General features: G+C 37.9%; 1 protein-coding gene across 2 annotated transcripts in view; it reads right to left on the reverse strand.

The window, feature by feature from the left end:
• TRPS1 (transcriptional repressor GATA binding 1) overlaps positions 1-17500 on the reverse strand; it is a 279854-nt gene extending 262354 nt beyond the window's left edge. For both annotated transcript variants that reach the window (XM_070382191.1, XM_070382190.1), the window contains exon 1: positions 16854-17500. The gene's annotated coding sequence lies outside the window, so the exon portion shown is untranslated. The remainder of the gene's footprint in view (positions 1-16853) is intronic.
• Positions 17501-17988: the final 488 nt, after the last annotated feature.

Below are 17988 nucleotides of genomic sequence, written 5' to 3' on the forward strand. Positions count from 1 at the left end.
GCAGTATTCTTGCCTGGGAAATTCCACAGACAGAAGAGCCTGGCGGGCTGCAGTCCATAGGGTCACAAAGAGTCAGAAACGACTGAGCAACTAAACAACAACAATAATATTGTACTCAGAAACCAACGCAGTTCTAGAGATGAACTGGAGCGATTTCATTCAGATCAAAAGGTGCAAGCATACAATCCTCAAGGAAAATTGCAGCACCTAAGAGGAAAGCCAAGGGCAGACTAGAACAAGGCAGGGATGCAGGGCCCCTTGAGCCAAGCCAAGAGGGAACTCAAGAGAGTGGCTGGCAGTATCCGATTCATTTAAAACACGCAGTCAGATGGAAAGACCACTGGGCCTGGCTGCCACAAGGCCACTGGCGTCCTCAATACAGCGGTGTCCACCAACGGAGTCATCGTGGCAGAGTTCACTTAGTTAAGAAATGGAGATGTACATGAAAAAAGCCTCAGATTTAGGCTCTCGATATTTGCCCCACTCGAAAGTTATTTTTACATCTGAGTAGGTTTACCTTTATCTGAAAAAGGGAAACTGGATTCCATATCTGGCTAAGAAACATTCTAATTAATAAATCTCAAAGAGCAACATTTTGACTTTGTGCCATGCCAAGTACAAGATGAAATCCATCTGGAAATAAATGAAAAGTAGCCTTTTGTTTCATTTTACCTTGTTTTTTTCCAAAACTGTCAAGGGAACTATATCATTTGCCAACTTTTCCCTAAAATCAATCCACTGCTTAAACCATAACCTATCTCTCAGCTTCAGTAACCATATATTAGCTACACAATTGCAAGTGAATTTTTCTGAGATTTCAAGAACACTCTAAACAACTGCAGTTGGATTATAATCCAAATGAGCACAAGATAAATGCCATGTAACAACCTTCTATAAAACATCCAGAATACTTTTTGCTCACAATATGTGCTATGAGAACAAGCATAAAAATGTTTTAACATTGTTTGAGAAGGCATTTACCAAAAGGAAGCTGAATATATTCAGGGAGAATAGTTTTGATTCAGGGAGAATCAAATAAAATTAATTGTATACTGTTTTATCAGGAAAGCAAATCCCTTAATAAGTGGAAAGAAAAGAATGAAATAAAAAAACTCATCTTATTTAAATCTTATCTGGATTTGATATGTTTTAAAAGCCAACAAAAAAGTACTTTCTGATAAACAAATCTCAGAGTAAGAGCCACTTTAAATTTATTTTGATCAGCAATGCCAAGAGCACAGGGATAAAGTTCCAATCTCCTAAAGTCAAAGGAGAAAAATAGATACTTGGAATATAGGGAGAGAATCAAGTAGAAAAATAAATTCCAAAAATAACATCAAGAAAATCATTAAGAAAGGCTAGGGCAAGATAGGTGCTGATAGCATTTCCTATGGTTTGATTAGATATACACTGGATATTTAACAGTCAGGCCCCCCCCAAAAAAATTATATAAAGAGATAATAGCCAGAGGAAGAGGAGAAGGAGAAAATCCTAGATATTTATATAATAATAATGGAAGTTTTCAGCCTTTCTCTGTATTGTATGCTCACTATACCAAAAAAGAGATTTCATGTAGGATGATCAGTGTAATAGTTTAAATGGCTCCTTAATCCATTTTAGAAAAATTGCTTTTTAATGTTAAAAGATCATTCCATTACTCTCTGACTTAATTATTTCTAACTGATTGATATAATTTTCCATAAGCAAACTATACCCTTTTAAAGGAATAACTGTGCACAGCCATTTATACAGGATTTTCACCTGAATGAAACATTAAAGAAACAAAATAATGATATTTTAAGGGGAAAAAAAAATCTGCCCTCTGGCTAAGAAACAAATGAAGGAAAATCCAGACAAACAAAAGCGAGACCAACAGGTATCTTCACATTGCAGCTCAACACTCAGGTACAAATACAGACCCTGGACCAAACCAGCCCACTTCCAGGGGCAGACAGAAGTTTTTCTGCCTTCTGAAGCCACTCTGAAAGAGTCTGGGAATGTGTTGGGTCCAATACTTGTCTGCAAAGCAGTCACAATTCTTTAAAACAGAAATGGAAATGATGTCATGGAGGGAAGTATAAGTCACGAATTTCACTCATGAGGGAGTTGCATTAAGACTTTAAATTATAAATGTAACTATTAAAATTGAAAGATAAAAAGAAACAAGGAATTACATAAAATACCTCAGATGTCTAAAAAAGACATTTTTTTCTTGTTTTTTTTCCAATGCAACAGATTAAATGATTAAAATTAGCTTAACCATAATCAGTAAACAAATGTTAACTGCATCCATATTGAGTGGGGTCATAGATTAAAATGGAATGTTAAAAAAATGCCTAAAAATATAAATTAAATTTATATTTTAAAATATTTCACTTTCCCTACATGTAGGCTGAAATTTATCATTCAAAAGACAGGATTAATAAGAAAAGCATTTAAAATAAATGAGATTCTTTCATTATTCTTTTGTTAATTTGTTTTTATAAATGCTGAGGAGATTATGTAAAATGCCACAAATGGCTTCTCAACCACATTTTAATAACTAATTGCACATTTCAGGCCTAATCTCACAGATGTTTCTGTAGTTTTCAACCTGCCAAGGGGCTTGTGGGTGTTACAAATAAAGAAATGTCCAGTCTCCCAGTTTCTTAGAAGATAAAAAAAAATCCTTAATTCCAATGGGTTGCTTTTTTAAAAAATAGTCTCAAAATAGATAAACGTTGGAGGTATTTTAAGGGGAGAACAATAATACAAAGTACGGTCTTGTTAATGATTAATTCATAACCAATTCTTCAGTACCAACTGAGTTTTTTATACATGAACACAAAGAGACATCTCTTGTCAGGTGTTTGAAAGAAACATCAAGCCTAGATTTTCTGCTGTAACATTTTAACCTTTCACAGTAATTTCTAGACTAAATATTTGATTCTCATATCTTCACAGATATTAACACAGAAATAATATAGAATACGTCGCTGTCATTTAGTCACTGTCATGTCCGACTCCTCTGCAACTCCCATGGTCTACACCAGGTTCCTCTATCCATGGAATATCCCAGGCAAGAATACTGGAGGGGGTTACCACTTCCTTCTCCAGGGGATCTTGCAGACCCAGTGATCAAATCCGTGTCTCCTTCACTAGAAGGTGGATTCTTTATCACTGAGCCATCAAGGAAGCGTCAATATGGAATATACTAACTGATTTATTATATGATCATCAATTTCCCAATGCACATTAATGTGATATTCTATTCTCCCACCATCACAAAAGGAAAAATAAAGATGAATGCATAGCAAATATTAGGCAGATTTCCTCCACAAATATCAAAATTGTCTAGTGTGCTAGGTATAAATCAGGATGGTGATCAGATGCCAATTCTAGTTTAGTCTTTTATTTAACTAGCCATGTAACCATGGAAAATCCACTTGATTGTCAGATTTCTCAATTATAAAATGAGTCTATTAGAATGGATAGATCTCATGTCCCTTCTATCACTCAAAACAGAACCAAATGGTCACTTTGACCAACACCTGAATTAAAGAAAAACAAAGAAACAAAATTTAAACTTGAGCATCAGATATAAGACAGACCATTCAAGGTAAATCCAGCCATTGAAGAAAGAAATGTTTCATTGGCCAGGGTCTACTTTTCCTCAACAAAAAAAATATTAAAAGATTCTCAAGAGTAGATCCACCAGTGCACATGTATGCAACATCATACACTCATGCACACGATGAAATGTATTCACCAGTCAAGGAGACAGGGGCACCGACCTAAGAAAATTCTCCGACTAAGCACTTCACTCTACATCTAACCTCAGATAGGAGATGAAATTTATTCTCCCCTTAGTTTCCTTGTGTACATGGTTTTATTGATGGAACATAATAAACTAAAATGCACACATACTGTCGGGCTCACATAGTTTGCTCCAATATTATACAATCACCTTTTGTCAACATAAAGTTGACCAGCTATTTCTACAAAAGTGTTTATGCAAAAAGGCCCCGTTTTCTCCTACATTAGGAAAAGAAGTATAGTGGAATTTTGTCCTTCTTGATCTACAGCTCGAGGCTTTGAATTAAATCTAAAATCACTGTCCAGGATCTTTCACCATATTCCAAACAGGTAATCTTTTTTTAAGTATCTTTTCAAAATAACACTAAACATGATCTGAAATCATCATATTAGCCTAATTTCACAACAGGTTTTGATTACACCAGACCAAAAGTTTTGGAAAAACGTTCGCCTGACATCACGGGAACCAAAACAAGGAGGTGGTTAGTTGAAACGCCCACATTTCTACCAGTGGAGACACCAAAATACTGTTAATACACACGGGACCGGATGGAAATAATGTACTTTCTGAGAGTCAATTCCACATTCAGGGAATAGTCGGGTGATGTGTTCTGGTTACTAGTTTGCAATTCGGTATCTATTTCTTAGGGCTTGATGCACTTGCTCCAAATGAAAGTATTTCAAAATAGTCTTTAAGATGAATGTGCAAAGTCGCTGCTTCTTTAGGGTAGCAGCCTTATTTCGTTTACACAAAACTATAATTTAAGGATGCCAATCATTTTAAGCAAAGCAGTCTGCAAAAATAAATAAATAAATAAAATACAGGCAACATCAGAGACATTTCTCTTTATACTAAAACATTTTTACAGTAAAATATATCAGGTTAAAGTCTTCACTGTATACACAGTTGAATTTTAAACCTGTGCATTTGAAAATATTTCACATTTTCTTAGGAATTTTGGAAAATTCTGTAGGACTCTTTACGCTATTTCAAAGTTGTTTAAATATTTTTTTTCTTTCTCCTTCAACCAAAATTTTTAATACAAATTGCCTAATGATATAACTGAGAAACAACTAAATTTTACACAGTTCATAATTTTGGCAACTAACCTCAAAGAATAAATACATGATTTTCGGATACCACTCCTGTTTGAAGTAAAAATAACTGCATGCAAATGACATGAGAAAGGATTTCTACATAGCGACTCCTTAGAAATGACCAAAATATCTTATCACAGGAGGTATGGCAGGGAAGCTCAATTTCTGATACCCTCAAAATGAGTTTCTGAAAAGATAACACACACATACAAGAATAAAAAATGAATGCAAAATTAATTTGCACTTTATGGGAGATAAAAAGGGTTCTATAAGTAGAAAACTCTAAAAAGATAAAGTATTTCCTCTCCTTTCTGAAAGGCTTAAAAAAACAAAACTCAATATTTCAAACTTACAAGCAATCCAAGAGAATTTGGAAAATATTTCTCTAAAAACCAATCCAGAATGCAGGATGTCAATTTGCAAATAATGGAAGCATATTTTGTTTTAAAATTTGAAAACTTTTTGAAGACAAAAAAAATCAAGTTAACATCTCAGTGATTAACTCAGGGGCTGCATAGCCAAGAACAACTTTCAGCACTTAAAACATAAAACTGTCAGTTTCCTCTGCTTGGAGACAAAACATACAGAAAGCGAATATTTACTGCTTTATTTTCCTAGACATGAAAGACAGACTAACTTGATAAAAGGTGATCACTGAATATTTCTACCTATTATTATATTTGTGCCATGGTTCCTAAAAATCAGTTACAAATTCCAAATCTCAGAACCATTTTTAGTAGATGGCTACTAACACTTCATTACCCCCAAACTCTGATGGAAATACAGTCATTCATTGAACTTCACTACAGCTCAAGGCACAAATACGTTAAACAGTCTATGCATGATGTTATTGAATATAAGCTACCATAAGCAAGTAAAACTCTACTAAAGATTTCAAAGGGCTGAAAGCATGATGCTTGGCATTCTATTTCTTGCAAATCTAAAGCATATTGATGGTGAGCATAATTTAAGTACTCTCTTCCCTGAATCAAGATACATTCATTTCAAGCATCATCCATGATCAAACGATCAAATTCATATTTATAAACTTGGAATACAGAGTTGGGTGGAAGCACTGAGTAACTAAACTTGCCTTATTTTTTTTTTTTTTTTTGCCAGAAATATGTCACAGTTGGTGCTTACAATTGTTGAAAAATTACACCAAAACTTTATTTAATTTCATTGGATGCATTTCCTCATAGAAATGGAATGGCAAAGGCCTGCTCAAGAGCAAACAAGAAAATCAAATTATTAGTTTGCAGCATATAAGCTTCTCTTTTTTATGCAGCTCCCTCCCCAAAATATAAATATTATAAAGAATGGAGGCAAAAACCCTAGAATTGGCTCATTTTTTTCACTGAAAGGAGAAATCTTTATTCCTCCAAAACCTGGAATATTCGATCCCAAAGAGGAAAAAAACAAACAAAAAAATGGTAATAAACCATAGCAGAAAAATTCAGAGGAAGCATGCTTGCTCTCAGCATAATTTTCTTTAGCAACCTGAGATGAACAACATCACGCTGCCCGTGATCTCTGCTTACTCCTCTGAAAACCATCCAGAGGATTTTCAAAAAGGAAAAAATTCTAGTTCTTCTTTCAAATGCCAAATTAACTTACTGGGCCTCCACTCCTGAAGGGAACCAGCACAGTAGCACACCAGAAGCTGGAGGATGCTTTATGTCACTCAAAGCCGGAACTGATGAGTGGGACCCCAGTGGGCTCGATCTAACTTTCCCAAGTACCACAGGCAACGGGGTCAGAGTTTTCCATGTCAAAAACATATAAATAAGTAAAGCCATACACAGCAACAGTTCCTTATGTTATAACGGTCTTGTGCAGTATCCAAGTCCCCCTTCTGTTCAGATATACATACTTACAAATCGTTCTAAATAGGAACCGAAAATGGGAAAAACAAAAAGAAGGGACATCTGCTTACACCAGTATCTACCACTCTGTTTTCCATTTCTAATCATCGTTGGTCTCACTTCTTAATTTTTATCATTGCCAGTGGAATTATTCAGGCAGTGAGATGAGCATGTATCCACCTAAGTAAATGTTAATGATGATTTACTGAACTATGCTAGGAGTAACAAGTACAAGACAGGTGTGTCGGGGTGTACACAAATATGCGGAACGGTAAAGAGTTAAATGTCTGACAAAGTGAACATGCAAGATCATGCACAAACATTTACACATAAAATGTGTACTTTATGATTTTTACTACTGGTTTGAAATCTTGAGCGACAGCTTTCTTACTTAAAGCTTATCAAAGTACAAAGAAAAAATTAAATGTAAATAATGAGGGCACTCTTTCAACAACATAAATTGTCTTTAAGAACGGGACATTTCAAAGTAGAATAAACACTGATGGGACAGAGGGTAAAATAAACAGTTTATTGTGATTGAGGTTTAGATGACATCGAGTTTCTTAACATAATTTACTACATCTTGCATCCAATGAATGTAAAGCAAATTCTTTCTAAATGCAAAAGAGAAACGTCTCCTTATTATCTGCTTATAAATTACAGAAAATGAGGTTTCATATTAACCCATAATTACTTAAATGTGTGATTGCTTACACTGGCCACTTATACCTAAAGTCAGCTTCTAAAGTGTACCTAAGTTTGCAAAACTGAGGAGTAAAATTTGCAATAATCTTTTAAAAACAATACACTGTACTTCCAATAGTAAGTTAAAAACAGTATAAGACATAATCATTTGTGTTTTTCAATTTATAATTTAATTAACAAAATTTTAGCAGCTAAATATAGAAAAATACACAGTTTTAAACAGTCTCAAGGGTACATCTATAAATAACTGGTAAAGAACTTTTAATCATTCAATAATCAGACTTAAATGTATAGAGAACATTTAATAACATGAGCCCTGATAAGAAATTATATATGTGTGTGTGTGTATATATAAATATCACCAGTCTTAATTTCATCAGTTGAATGGTATTTTAAAAAATTAAAACGACCTAGATTCTCTTCTCAAAAATATTTCATGCTATCAAAGTAAAGCAGAAACAAATGCCAAAATCTCTTTTAGGAACTTTTGTATGTTCAGAAATTCTTAGTATTATAGTATTGAGAGATAAAACAGGCTAATATGTTTATTTCTACATCTTTCATAGCTAAGGATATGTGAATACTGACATCACAAAGAAGTCACATATAGAAGTTTGTTTTAATTTGTCTTGCCAATCTTACCCCCAGTTCAGAACCAAAATTTTAATTAAATAAACCCTCAAATAGGTGTTGGGATGCATTAGGTAATTAAAGTGGATATTACAAAGACTAAAGTCATTTCAAAAAATATGCAATATGTTAAAATTCCATTCGGTGCCTGTAATGCAAAAACATTCTGTACGAGTGAGAATATAGCTATGTGCATGTGCGTGAACATGTACGCTCGCACGAAGTTAACGTGAAGTCACAAAATCATAGCCTGCCCTTGTGCATAGCTTAGAGAAAAAAAAAGCTGAAGTAGATTAGTAATGCTTGGTCCCTTTGCACATGAAGTGTATCATGTAATAGAGAAATTAGATTCCACAAACTAACTTCTGCCGTCTATATTTACACTATTTATAGATGTATCTGATCTCAGATATAATACATGCTTCTATACAGAGAAACAGAACTAGTGATTCACAAGATTCACTCAAAACCATACTGTAGAATCTACTCAAGAAACATACATTATAGTAAAAATGTTTGCTGATTTGTAATTTTCATAAATTCTATCCAAATTCAAGTGAAAAAAAACTCTGAAACAAAAATCTTTTTCGTTTCTTTTTTTCTACAGCAAAAATATACTTAATGTCTAAATAGCATTTGTGGTGTATCTATCATCCTATACTGGTTCATTCTTGGTTACTATAATAGTCAATTTAATAATAAAATAGTAATGCTTTTTTTAAAGCTCGGGACACAACATGTAATACAAATGTTTATTATTCTTTATAATTCTACACTACTCACTATCATGAATACAAATAATTAACAGATAAAGCAATTATAAATGCAAATAAGAGAACCATGCTTCTATCAAATAAAGGGGAAAAATCACAGAAAATAAAGTATGGGCCCTTGTATATTTCTCTCTAATACTATTACAGAAGCCTTAAATAGCTGATAGTCTGAGTCATTTGTTTATTTGTGTTAAATAAAGTGAATATATAAGTCAACTTCTGACTTACTTAAAAGTATTTAGAACATTTTACAGAACTTATTTTGACTGTGTCCATTACCTAGATACTGAAGTTGTTGTATTGTGTTGCTTGATGAAATAGGACATACAGCAACCCTCAAAACCAGTATTACAAGCCTGGCAAATAGCATCACATTTGGGTGACGCACGGAATCCATCACCCTAGGGAAAAACGCATTGGATCATAGTACAAAGTCTTTACATGTTCCATATTATTTCTACATAACGTTTTAAGATGACAGAATTGTAAACTATAAAGTGCTATTGCATAAAACGAACAGCACTGTCACTTAACTGCTCCTCTCGATAGAAATTAAGGACTTAAAAAAAAAATTATCTGCAGAACTATTTCTTAAAATACACCAAAAGATGGCATTTTTGTATAAGCATTTTTGTGTGTGTGTCATTTCTTAAATTCTTTAGTAAATTTAGTGTAGGTATAAGTACTGTGATCATGATGGCTTTATTATGTTTAAACTCCACTCATTTCAAACTTCAAGACTTTAAAAAGTAGGTCATGCCTTAAAAGATTCATGGTTTAAAGTATAGAGTTAATTGTTTAGCAAAGTGGATTCCACCATCAAGGTGTATTTTAGTATTACCCGCTCACATATACTACATACATAAAACATACCTGCGAGAGCATGCGCACATATCAGCAGTAATTGAAACTTACCCTGATACTTCAAGCATTTGCAAGTATTCATAGTGCTAGATTTCCTCTCACATTACAGACATACTACTGCTAATAACCAAAGTATTACACAAATTAAAATGTTACCTTTGTTCAAACAATACTGCAGTTCATTATATAACAGAAAGTGTCATCCTTAATTGCTCAGGAACGAAGATAGTGGTGGATTGTTGGAGAAGTGGTGCGGAATGGTTTGAGGCAAAAACCGAAACATATTGTTTAAGTAAAGCTTAAGGGGAGGGGATCATATGCGCAATTGATGTATTTTTTTTTTTTGGTATCATCTTCCACAAAGCCTCTCCAACCCCTCCCCAGCACTGAACAGTAAATAAACTACTGATATTAAAGGACTGCAGCACTAAATACCTCCCTTTGCCTTTTTTCCCCTTCTTGCAAAACTTTATTACTGTTACCTCAGTTTTGCAGTAATAAACCAACATTCAATCAACAAAACCATGATGACAGAGATATATTTGAAAACTTTGTAAAAAATAAAACAAGTCAAGATTCATGTTAAGGTACTTTTGCTTTGCTGATGTGAACAAGTTTTAGTTTAAGTTCCTACGGTTTTTCCTGACACATCCTTATGGTAAGGAGTGGTTAGCAGAGAAAGAATGTTTCTGATCTGAACTCAAGTCTATAGTTATAAGAAAAACTGAGAAAAACGTTAAGGTAAATCAAAACTGTCAAATTTTCATGCAGGGAATTCTTTTAACTTCCCTGAATATACGGAATGCTTTTAATGGTAATTACAAATACCTTAAAAGACATTTTAAGGTATCTGCGAGATACCTAATTTTCAGTATGCATTATTTTTAAAACACATTCTGTGTAAAAGGGGGAAAACAGAACCTCAGCACAAATTTAGGGTTAAAAGCAAAGTCCAAGACAGGTAACTGTAAGATTTAAACCAAGACACGTAACCATTAAGATGTGAACCTTACGAACAATCCCTATCAGAAATTTTGATACTTCTGGCCCCCCAAATAGGGCGGAGGGCCTCATTTCTGGGTGCAGTGTCTCTCCAAGGAAGGAAAAACTGGTACAAATCTTTTTGCCCTCTGAAAAGATTCTCCTACTTGCTAGCTTCTGAAGTTGCCCTTATGTCAACCAACATCACCAAGATAGCTCTAAACTAGAAAGTTCTGTCTGCCTGTACAAACCAGGAAGAGAGAAAATGACTATTTTATAAGAAAAAAAGAAAAGAAAAGAAACTAAAAACACTGTGTGATAACAGGGTTAAAAATTATCCCCTAAAATTGTGAGGAAAAAAAAAAAGAGCCACCCACACAAACTGACCCTTAAAATTAACGCTTTCAATCTAAAAATATATTTTTGTAAAGTTTCACCTATTTTCCTTCCACTGCACATAAAAATGATTAATGTCAGAATGAAACTTCCACATTACAGACTCTTGCTAACAGGTGTAGCATTCTTTACATAAACATATTCATTGACCTGTCGCCATTGATAATCTTAATTAATTCATCGCAAATGAAACAAAAACAAATGTTTTACTCCCCCCCAATAAGAAATAACGCAATACAAATACCCACTCTCCCCCAAACCCAAAAACTGTTTAAGTTACGGTAACCTGAAATGCACCATCCATCACAGACAGCAATTGGAGAAATCCAACAGGGCTCAGCAGGAAAGATTTTTAATAACAGATTGAAAAACAGAATAAAAATAACTGCATCAACAGAGCCTTTCTTCCTCAGGCCACAAGCCCGTTCTTACTTTTTTTTTTTTTTTTAAATGGCATTTTGGCCACTAAAACCAATCCAGAACATTATTAAAAGTTAAAAGCTACCAATTACTTCTGTCTGTTCTTTTAAAGCAAAGTTTGGCATTACGTCAGTTGGTTTAAAGAAAACAAGAAAGAGAGAGAGAAAGAGTAGGAGAGAAAGTTTCCTGCTTGTATAAACTAAACCACCAGGGAAGGTGTCTAGCCACTTGTAAAGTATTTACTGCAGGTTTTTAAAGAGCTAGAAATATTTTAAAAATTAAAAGTTTTCTTTCTCATTTTTAATGAAATGTACTTAGCAACGGAAAGCGTTATCTTTCATGTCTTTCTTTGGGATATTTCGATGATACTTGTATTTCAATCAGAGCTTTGAGTCAGAAAATGATTTCCACTGATGCTTCAAATGTGAAGGGCATAGATAATTTTATCTTCATTTTTGCTACCTGGATTTGTGCTCTTAGGGGAAAAAAAAAAGTTTAACGATAAAAAGTAGACATTGCTCTTATAACAGCTACTGCAGCTGCAGTGACCATCTAGGCTTATTCATCTAACTAACTCTTAACAATTCAAATCATTTTCATCCACAGATCCTTCTGCAAATTCAGCAAAGGGGTTTCCTTAAACCCAATGCTCTCTTTCTAACCTAAACCAAGTTGTACATTATTATACCCATCAGAGAACCAAATCAAAAGCCAACGAATTCAGTTCTCAGGAATCTAAGAACCACTGAGTGATGGGACTACTCTAAAGGTGACCATAATAGCAACATTAAAGACATTATTTATAAAGGTCATATGTAAGTGATAGAACATCCTATACAGATAAATAGCGTAAGACCTACTAACACCCGAGGATAAATTTTTAAAAGTGGTTATTCCCTCCGCAAAACTCTTTGCTACTGAACAGTGTATAAAACACCACTTGGTATTTTAAAATATTTCCTTTACCTACTGGTTAAAGCTTTTAGGAGATAAATAATTTTGATAATTATAAAAAAGTCTCCTCAATTTTTTTAACATAAAAATTGCAAAGTGCATTAGTATTCTCTATCTGTGATGAGAGAATCAGACTAAATTTCTACCTGATACAGGCTGTAAGAGTTCCTTCATATTTTATCTAAGGGGGACCTTCCAATTCCATAAATCATAACTAGCCTAGTAACAAAGAATTCAGTTCTTTCTCTATGGTGGGACCAAAAGATGAACGCAGTTATCACGTAGATAGACAAAGTAAAACCAAGTCTAGACATGCCGTCATTAATTTCCCCAAATTTCAATCAGCAATAAATAAGGAAGCTAAATGAGTAAACAAGACTCAGAATTAGTTATCAAGGCTATTAGTACTGAAAACCAGCGAAACAGGGGAAGAGAAAGAAACCTCTGTTACCTGGAAGCTTGACCAAGGATGAACAACAGAAAAGCAAGTCCATAAAACCTGCCCGGTTTTATCAAATTGATTGTAACTTGTGAGCTGCAATATTTGGGACAGGACTGTCTGAGTTTATAGTTTTCTGTGCCTGCCAAAAACAGATGCAAACTACCACACTGACTGTCCTGCGGAAACTAAATTAAGCAAAGGCAAATACCAAGTGGAAAGTTGTCAGCCTGTTGAATGAATAGCTGCATTTTACACACAGAGACTATCTTAATGAGAATACGTTTTAATGTGCACCAGTCATGTTCAGTGCATCACTTATTGCAAAAATAATAATTTCCCCTTTAAATCAATTATAAACACCTGCCCCTAACTTTATTAAAGTCTGGTACACACAGTAGCACAGTGCCGTTATATTATTGTTATCAAAGGGATACTGAAGAGGAAAAAGTCTTACACACATGTATTGTAAGAAACATTTAAAGGCTGGTTTATCTACATCTGTGTTAATTTCAAATTCAAAATAAAGTTTCAGCTCAAACACAATCTGCTGCAAGCCCTCTGAAAACTTTCAGTAATGTTTATTTAACTTCAAAAAAGAAGGTAAGACAAGAGTGTATTAAAACTTACCACAAATGTACAGATCATTAATTGCAAATTCTATTTCTTCTGCATTTCTTCTCCCTGGCTAGCTCTCTCCACAAGATACACACACACACACACACACACACACACACCAAAAATAACAATAATAGAAACATCCCTGAAATACTAGAATCTTAAAAAGCAGCTTTTCCACAGATGCATTCACCTCCCTGCTTTGAAGGTTCTCCTTATGAATGAAGATTTCCTTGTGTGTAGCGAGACCTACCCTGTGGAAATGAGAGTAAACTCAGGAGTGGTACGTGACTTAAAAGAAAAGTAAAAATAATACTGAAAATACGGTAGGACCACGTGTAACTCACTTATGACTAGCACTCTCATATGGATTCTAACCTATTTTTAAGCAAGTATGAAGAAGATGTTATAAAATCCTTTAAAATCTTACTCTTCAAAACACTGAGCTCTAAAATCAAACCAAACTTCCCAGCCACGATGACACTCTTCTTCCTTTAATGTTACCTTTAAGAGACAAAGGACCAAATCTAAAAAGCAGCAAAGACCCTGGCAGCGTCTAAAATTCAAAACAGTGACTAACTTTTTTGTGAGGAACTTGCTATGTTTCACCATTTATTGGGAGAGTGTCCGACTCCGTTACTACGTGTGGAAAAGCATTCTGCACACACATATACTAACATATAACAGATAGATCAGGAAGCCATAAACATCAGCTTGCCGATGGTAAGTAATACTTTGCCAAGAGAGTATTAATAAAGACCAGGAATGCCTCACATTTAGAGAAATCAAGTCCGAATGTTGGCACTAAAACTCTCTTTCCCCTTTAGGAGTTTTATTTTCACATTACTAACATCCAGAAATCGTCATCAAACTTTAGCACGTTGGTGGCCCAGTATACAACTCGATCTAGAGATGTTTCCATTCAAGGGTATAGCTTTAAAAGGAAGTTATGAAATCTAAGGACAGAGAAGCTCTAAGGCCCATATGTTTGACTTGTTAAGATTAAGCACGTCATTAATAAACTTTCACTTAAAGGTAAAAAAAAAAAAAAATCCTTCAAATGTTGGTATCGTTTCCAGACTGTCCTGTCAGCATCACAACTTACAGGAAACGCTTCATCTTCCCATACAAACCCTGTATTTATTCACAACCCTGGCATACGAAGGGAAAGAAAAAAAGCCCACACCGTTTTAGAGCTAGTTAGCTTTTATATATTAACCGGTGGAATATCTGAGAAAGCGGTCTAAGCAAATGAGTAGCATGTCAGAAACTTGACAACAGTGAGCTCAGGAACTTTCATTCTCATTTTGTCCACGTCAAGAACTGGCCGCCCTCACGACTTTTTCTTCGCTGCCCCTTGCATTTTTAACTCTGGCAGGCTTTTCTAAATGATCAACTTTTCCTAAAACCAGCAGGAAAAGTAACATGATGCCAGCCAAGATCCATAGGTTTTAACCTAAGAGCTGGAAAACTCGAAAAAGTGGTTGGAAGCTTCCTAGTTTATTTTTGCTTTGGACAATCACATTTTCAGCCAACGACCAGGCCTAGAGTAAGCATTTTTGGGTAATTTTGTCTCAGGCCCTATCTGTATTTTCCCTTTGTACTTAACTGTCGCTCTCAGCCCCTTTCCTGTTCACCTGGTGCGTTTACACAAGTTCAATGAATCTCCAAAAGTTCAATGAATCTCCAAAAGTTCAATGAATTGGCCTAACTGGTCTGCGATTTGAACGTCTCCGCTAAGCTTCTCACTTCACTTACCTCACTTAAAACTCTAGCCGTGATTTTCCAAAATAGGATAAGGATGAATACGCTACTATAATTTTGATTCATCATTAAGCTTCATCGCTCTCACTCAAAAAACTTTCAAAGTCTCAATTCTGAGGCCTAAAAAGATAGGAGGAAGTAAAGCGAGACCTAACATCTAATATTACGTCCAAGATTTCCCTCTGAAACCCACCAGTCCCTCTAGCCCTCTAACTTAAATTGCTTTAGAGTCTCGGGGCCATAAAACAGTAACTGACTTCCTTGGGGAAAAGGGGGAAACACCACCAGCTCACACAGGTACTAACAAAAAAAAAAAAAAAGCTTTCCCAGCCACAAAAACGGCTTTGCACTTCAAACGGCTCCCACCGCCGCCTCACCCTCAAATTATTCATGGGGTCTCATAACCTTGGAGTTATTTGAAGGGACAGCGGTGTTTGCCTTGGCCTTTCAAAGATGCGTCTCTCTAGAACCCAAACAGGAACTGGACAGAAGGCGAAGCGCCCGGCTGCCTGGATGTCCCACCGCTGTCAGGCATTTCATCACCGGCCAGTGTCCGCTGACCCGCGACCCAGGGCGCATCATCCGCACCGCAGAGGAAGTCTGCCCCTTCCTCGGCCCCTACGGAAGCGCCCCGGCGGCGAGGCCTGCCACATGGCACGGACAGGGCACAGACCCCTCGGCCCGGCTGCCCTGAGCCGCGCAGGGGAGGGGGCACCGAGGGATGCGACACCCTCCACCTCCAGCCCAGCTGGGCCTTTAAGGGGAAAAAAAGTTTGAAGCCTGGCTTTGCAAACTCTTCAAAGCCAACGCCAGTCCTGGGCTGTTTTCCCACTTTGGGGGACCACACGAAGGCCCCTCTCTGAGACCCTTCCGACCCTCCCGAGTTCGCCCAACTTACTACTCTGCATGCCGGTGCCTAACCTGCTCCCCGCTTGTCAGTAGCCCCAGAAAACTTGCGGTGGCGGCGGCCCCTCGGGTCCAACCACCCCCAGCTCCTCCGCTGCGCCCGGTAGGAGAGAATTAAAATCAGCCAGAAAGAGACAGCGAGGGGGGAGTGGGGCTGCGAGGGGAGGGGGCACCGGCCTGAAACTTCTTTTTTTGGCAAATGGGGATTTGTTTTTCCTCCTCCCCGGCGGCTGAACTTGACCCTCCTGACTCCAAGGGCTACTGCAGTTTGAAGTCTGTCGTTTCTAAGACTCAGATGCCTCAGACCCACTAAAAGGGGTGGGGGGGTGGAGAGCAGAAGGGAAGAAAGAAAGAAAGAAAGAATCACACGCGCAAAAAAGGAAGAAAGAAAATGCATGTGAAACCCGAGAAGCCTGAGCTTGGCTTTCTGCACACTCTCCCTCTGCTTTTTTTTTTTTTTTTTTTTCAAAGAAAGTCACTTTTAATTCCCAGGGCTCCCCGCTCGCGATCGCCCACATTTTGCGCACACACGCGCGGGCGCAGCACTCGCGTCGCGGCTCCGCGGGCCTGGCAGAGGGGCTCCAGCGCCCCCCGAGCCCCCCGCGGCCCCCGGCCCCGCGGCCCGCCCGGGCCTCCCCTCCTTACCTGTTGATTAATCGTCAAGAACACCCTCGGCAGCCCGAAAGATGGTGGCGCGGCGGCCAGAGCCATGAACCGTCTTCGTTGTTTGCAGAGTTGATCTTGGATTATTGGAGGGGGGGGAAGAAAAGGTCTTTCCTGCCTCCCCCCCTTTCCCTTCCTTCCCCCCCCCCTTATAAAAAAAAGAAAGAGAGAGAGAGAAAGAGAAAGGAAATAGAGCAAGGATGTGCCCGGTGCCGGGTGGGAGAGGGGAGGGGGGGGTGTTGTTTTTTGTTTAAAAAAAAAAAAAAATAGGCGAGAGAGCGATGGAGAGGACGCGAGGTCTGGAGAAAGGAGCAGCACCAAAAAAGAGGACGCTTGAGATTGCAGTGAGATCGGGTCTTTATCAGAAATGTTATCGCTTGTCAGGACCTCAGTCTCCGCGCATTACGTCAGTTTCAAGACACCAACACTATTAATATCAAAGGAGCCTTCGCGGAGGAAAGCGCCACCCCAGACCAAGCTCCCTTAAAGAGACAGCGCGCGTCCCCGCGCCGCCGCCGCCGCCGCCGCCGCCCCGCCCGGCTCCGAGCACCCGCCGCCGCCGCCCGCCCGCCCGGACCGGCCCCGGCCGCGACCAGCCGGCTGCGCGAGAACTTCGCCCGAGTCGCAGCGCGGCGAATGAGAGCTGCGCGGTGCAGGGACCCAGCTACCTTCCCGCCCCGCCTCTCCCCGCTCCTCCTCCCCCACCCCCCATGTGGGAACGTGCGGGCTGGAAAAGGAGGAAAAATCCGCAAGCTTTAGGGATAATGTGATAAAGACAAGGACCTACCTTGGGGAGTGGCGGGAGGGGGGGGGGACAGGTGGGGGCCGGTGCAGGTCAGCCCAACCAATGGTCCCCAAACACTCGAAGATGCTCTCCTGAACAATCAAAAGAACTCTAAAAGTGTTTACCTTTTCGGTTGCTACTTTCCCTTCTCGCTCCCAATTAAACAGCGGAGGATCGTGTGTGTGTGTGTGTGTGTGTGGCCCCTCCCCCGCCCTTTTCCTAGGACGTGCAAGTCTTAGGACACCTAGTCGGTGGTCAGGGCTTGCCCTGCATATGATGGCCAGAGGGCTTGGAGGGGAACAACTTGAACTCTATCCTGAGTTGGAGAAGTGC

Source organism: Bos mutus, chromosome 14, assembly GCF_027580195.1.
Source record: "Bos mutus isolate GX-2022 chromosome 14, NWIPB_WYAK_1.1, whole genome shotgun sequence".
Taxonomy (NCBI): domain Eukaryota; kingdom Metazoa; phylum Chordata; class Mammalia; order Artiodactyla; family Bovidae; genus Bos; species Bos mutus.